We start from the raw sequence: 6000 nt of genomic DNA on the forward strand, positions 1-6000 counted from the left end.
ATTATGGCAAATTTAAGTATAATAGTTTTAAACAAACTGAATAAATTATCATTAAATGAACTAACTGGCAATGAATAATATCAACTCAGCTAATCACAACAGAAGTTAAGTGTACTCTTCTTACTTTGATTATGTCAAAATGGAAATGTAAGGTACAGTTTTATAAAATAAATTAAATACATGACATTATTAAATCCATGGATTATCATTCGATAAAATAACATACTCTTCACTCACAATAAGAATAGAGCTCTAAAGAATGCAGTAGCAGCAAGCTACTATTTTGTGTGTGAGAGACACAGATGTTACTTTGTGTGTGTGTGTGTGAGAGAGAGAGAGAGAGAGAGAGAGAGAAAGAGATAAAAGGGACTGCTCAAAGGGACTTGTGCACGCCTCATACCACAACTCTTATTCTCGTGCTGGCTAAACAATGTATAGGAAATAGACAACATTTCATATTGCATTTTGATGAATAATGTTCATTAAAATGTCAATTACTTACATATCTAAAAGTTATTATGTGTGTATGATCCATTAATTTTTTACATACATATTTAATTCATCATGTGGTAAGACCCCTGGCACCACTTTTGTCTTCATCTGTTTCTGTCCCATGCTTTTCTCTTCATATCATCATAACCTTCACTGCCCTTTATATCATTTATTAACTTCAACCTCCTCCTTCCTCTTTTTTTACACCTTCAATGGAGCATTCAAGAACTGTATTTATTATTCCCTTTCCTCTAATTTTATGCCCGATCCAGTTTGTACATCTTATTATTTAATAAATTAAAAAAAAATCTTTTATGATCAGTTTAAAAGTACACACATTTTAATATCCATATTTCTTTTGTTATTTTAATTACCTTTAAGTTATTCAAATTTTGTTGTGTTTAAAAATTGATAAAAGCAACTTAAAATATTAACATTATATAAAATAGCTACAATAAATTCTAATAAAAAAAGAAATTTTTGAAATTAGGATCCTTCACTGCTTGTCCATTTTACCAAAAGGTTTAGATTTTTTTCATGTTTCCTGACACATGATGTTTTTCTTAAAATAATTTAATGTAAATTGAAAGTTTCAGTTTGTATTTATGCCCAGCCGTCTTGATATTTTACAAAATTTTTGACTTGAAGGTCAAGTTTATAGATTTCTGCTACACCATAGCTTATAATTATATTGACAAAACTTATAAACTTTATTTTACCTAATTAAGTATATAATTTAATTTTAATGTATACCATAGTGGAAGAAAGAATTGTGTAACATTTTCATAGTAAAAAATTATGTATGTACAATTTTTTATGATCTTTACTAAAGATATAGTAATAATACTTAAAACACTTTATATGGGAGTTCTTAAAATTATGAATTTATCATTATGATTTTTAAAATAAATAATTATATAATATACATTTATTTATGAATTAATGTAAATTTAGACAGTGTAATATTGATAGTTATATTATATGATAAGTGTAATTATTAATGTATCATTGTAATAACATTAGCTGGTTATTCTTTACCCCTTAAAACTGTGCATATATTTTATTTAATTTTTTTTTAATGATTGCTTATTTATTATTTGTATCATAATAATATTATTTTATTATATTTTATGCAATCATTAATGTGCTAATGGTATCAGTCTACTGATAAATTTTGTTTTTGACTGTTATATCTTCAACAGTTCTTGAACTTCAACGTATGTTATGTTTGCTAAGTTTATGTATGTTTTAATTATTTAACTGAAGATTGTAGGTTTTGAAAATTTTTTATTTATTACCATGCTCATTTATGCAGATAAGAGTACTTTCAAACAGCACATGATCTTTAAATATTAAGATTTCATTCGTTATCTTACATCCACCATATTAAAAGATCTTTAAATTCATTTGCAATAAAACTGAAAATTAATTTATGTTTTATAATAAGAAACATGATTTTGTAATCTAAATACAATGTAGACCATAATAGTAGTTACTGTTTATTTTGTTTTAATTCTCTGTTTCATTGTAGTTTTATTAATTTATTATATTTTGAAATGTTATTAGATATACTTTTAAACATATTCACTGAGAACCAAATAATTCAGTATTAAAATATTTCTACTAAATTGAACATTTCAATTAAAATTTTTGTTTGATCATGTAAAAATTGTAACATAGTGGGTGATTATTTAGCATAAGGCAGGCAGCATATGTATATATATATATATATTAGTCAAGACCAGAGTCTGAAAAAATAAAATACACATATTAATATAAACCATAATATATCTTTGTCTTATCTTTGAAATAAAATTCAGCCCTATTTATTCATAGGTTCGACACACACACATTCAAGGTGACATCAATTATACTGGGCAGTGTATTTAAACATTTTTAATTTGATCAGTGAATACTTAAAATATTTCTTGAATTGTTTATAATATTTTTATAAATAATATTGGATTCTTCCATTTCTACTACTGCTACTGATGAATCTTGTTCAATAGAGAGAACCCAATATGTGTTTTAAAATGAAGTAACTTCACACTAAGATATAACTGATAGATTATGAAATTAAGCAGTTTCTATATCACTATTATCTATTGTTATCTGATATCCAACAATATTGTATATAAATATCTATTGTTTATAAATTAAAAACATAAAGTTCAGTAAAAATGTTTCAAGAAAGTTCTTCTTCCTTTCTTTTTGTACCTCCTATTCTTTTTCTATTTTTCTCTTATGATTTTAATCATTCTCAAATCAGCAGAACATTTGTCAATCATAGATCCAATATTGTACAGCAGTATGGTTAATGTATTTCATTTATATGATACCTTGTTTTATATTGTCCAGCATGTGTGCTACCAGCCTTATGTCTTCAATAGGACACTCATACTAATTGAAAGGAAAAATTATACAAGCAGTTAAAAATGCTTATTCAACATCTGTTAGTGTACTATTGTCTATAATGTGAAGTAGATCTGTCTTCCTCTTCCATTCCATACCGTCTTAAAAAGTGGGTTAACGGGGATTACTGATAAAAAACAGATGCTACTTTTTTTGTCATATCAGTAAAACATATATATTATTAAAAACCTGGTAAATTCCATATAGTATTTTTAAAACTGATATCTACAATCGCAATTACTGAATTCATGTGCATTTATTATCATCACTTAATATTATACACTGCCAGTTAATATTTCAGTTTATTTTATTGTAATATTAAGAATGCTGTATATACTTATTTGACAAGTGATTGCTTAAATAATTTTATTATTATTTATAAATTAGTTTAATATTATTATAATTTTTATGTTTTATATTTATTTAAATGAAGATTTAAAAAAGGCTCAAGTACAAGAACAGTAAAAATTTCTCTTCTGTAAAGTCATCCTGTCATTGGTTAAATTTATTTTAATTAAATTTTGTTACAAATTAATTGATTTACAAGATTGTTTACCATAACTGTATTTATTCATTTTATAAAAAGTGGATGCCATTTTTTTTTTTGAGGTACCTTCTTTAGCATCTTCATAAAAATTTTTGTTGAGAAACATTGTTAAAACATGCTAATTTTTTTTTTCAAAAAATGATATCTTTCAATTTTAACTCATAAATACTTATGCATTTCTTTAATTAACCAATTATATTACTTTGCAATAATGATAAAAGTTTGGGGAAAAAGTTTCTTCATATGCCAAAGTAAAACAGGATTTTTTTTATATTTCAAAAAAAAAAATTTAAACAAACCTGCTGTTTTGCCATTTGTGTGTTAAAATCATAATCGTATCACCTTCTGTTTTTTTTCTGGATGAAAAATCATGACAAGTTATTTTTACAGGCTTTTACACCAACTTTACACCATTTCTGAAGAGATTGAAACAAGTGGTATGTCCAACAGTGCTAGATCAGGACTATATGGCGGATGCATCAGAACTTTCCAGATAAGCTCTCTCAATTTTTGACAGGCCATCAAAGATGTGTGGATTTCTGGTATTCTCGTGATGGAAGACGATAGCTTTCTTATCGATCAATGCTAGTTGCTAAATCTCAATCTCTTAGCGTACTCTTTCCAGTTTTTGATAGTTGAGATTAAAATCAGCCGTTTTGCTGTTTGAGTGGTAGGCAGAAACACATGGTGAACAAATCCTTTTTGCTCCACACACACGCATGTGCGCGCACATATATATATATATATATATATATATAGTAGCATTTTTCTTGGCGTCAGTCATGAATTAGTAATTCTGCCATACAATAATGATTGAAAAGATTGTGTAATAAAATAATGCATGCTCTTTTCTTTGCAATATTGTCATACATAATTCATTTTTTATCGCCCATAATTAGCCATTTCAAAAATGATTCAATTTTGTTCTGTTTTAGCAATGATTCGCAAATAGAAATTAAAGATATTTTTTTATTCAGCCTTCTTTAAATGGTTTAAAACCATTTTGTGGTTGTTTAGTTTTTACTGGTATCATGATTGCTGTTGTGCTGGACTTTCTCAATTTTTTCCATCGTTACATCGACTTTTTTGGTCATTGGCTGACCAGAGTGAGATGCATTGTTGACATCAAAATTTCCAGATAGAAAATGTTTGAAGTAGCTTTACGTCACAGATATTGACCGGTACCATATCATGTCCATAAACTTAAGAAACTTTTTTTTTAGCAATTTGAGTTGCATTCAAAATTTCAAAATGTATCAGATTTCTTCTTTATCTTCATTCACCTTCAGAATGCAATCAGTTTTGAATAAATAAACTAATATAACTAATGATAACCTTTCTAAAAATACTCAGAGGTATGTTCTCTTTCAAAAGCTGACAAGTGTTGACAGATTTGATTAATATTACCAGAGTTATGTGATTTTAAAGCCATCTATCGAGAGAATACAGAGAAACCTTTTCTCCAACTCTAATATTTATAAACTGTAGAATATCATTGTTTAACTGATAGCACTGTTTTGTATTATTGTCTTGCAATAGTCTTGGTACATAGTTTGTTTTTTGTAAGCACAATTTATTCTATAATTTTACCTCGGCTCTGAAGTAGAAATTTATTATATTTTATTTGTATTTATCAAAATATCATTTTTATTTAATGTAAAACAATGTTTAATAATTATTTTTAAAGTCTTTATGCTAGGACTGCAGTACTATTCAGTTAAAAAAATTTGATTATAATTTTTTTTATTGTATACTGTCTTTACATTATTAGATACTAGTTTGTCTTTGTAAAAGATAAACTAATACTAATTTCTCTCTAGAAAAAAGGTAATAATCAGAATTATTATCTATATAATATTTATTACTTTATTGACCCAAATATAACCTATATTTAAAAAAAAAAAAAATAGTTTCATTATTTATTAATAATATTTTACACATCATACACAGTAATATAATAATATCTATAAAAATATAATATACATAAGAATTTATTTGTACAAACCAACTTGGAAGAATTTTTCTTTTTTAAGTAACAAAGTATTTTCCCATGTTTTTGGACAAATTTTCGTAGCATACACTGTATAATTTTTCAATTTGTGGCTTTTGAATGATTCTAATGGATTACATACTACTGGAAAACTTGAATTAACGTATCTGGGGTATGATTTATGTACATTTTTAACATAAATAAATTGTCTAAAGACACGTGACCATTTCGATGAGTTTTCTTTAATAATGCTCAGTATATTTTGTATAATGTGATATATGTTCCTAGTTCATTATTATTAACATATCTTTACTTTTATGTGACTTTGTTGTTTACGCAACATGTTGGCTATGGTATTGTCATTTTCGTGTATTGCAAGTCTCCATTGTCCAGTGTTCACGATTGCACTGGTGCGTACCGGGATGCCTATATTTTTTAGCCTTTCATCTCTTCTAACGCTATCTGTCAGTCACTGATAGAACTACCTGTGAATTTTATATTCAAAAGGTGCAGTACCAGTCACCCATATATGATATGAATTTTATCCTTCTAACATCAG

The 6000-nt window shown here is 26.4% G+C and overlaps 1 protein-coding gene across 1 annotated transcript in view; it reads left to right on the forward strand.

Annotated features, from left to right (window-relative positions):
* Spn (protein phosphatase 1 regulatory subunit spinophilin) overlaps positions 1-5157 on the forward strand; it is a 470769-nt gene extending 465612 nt beyond the window's left edge. The window contains exon 32 of the mRNA XM_075368965.1: positions 3842-5157. The gene's annotated coding sequence lies outside the window, so the exon portion shown is untranslated. The remainder of the gene's footprint in view (positions 1-3841) is intronic.
* Positions 5158-6000: the final 843 nt, after the last annotated feature.

This window comes from Lycorma delicatula, chromosome 6 (genome assembly GCF_047948215.1).
Source record: "Lycorma delicatula isolate Av1 chromosome 6, ASM4794821v1, whole genome shotgun sequence".
In the NCBI taxonomy this organism is placed as follows: Eukaryota; Metazoa; Arthropoda; class Insecta; order Hemiptera; family Fulgoridae; genus Lycorma; species Lycorma delicatula.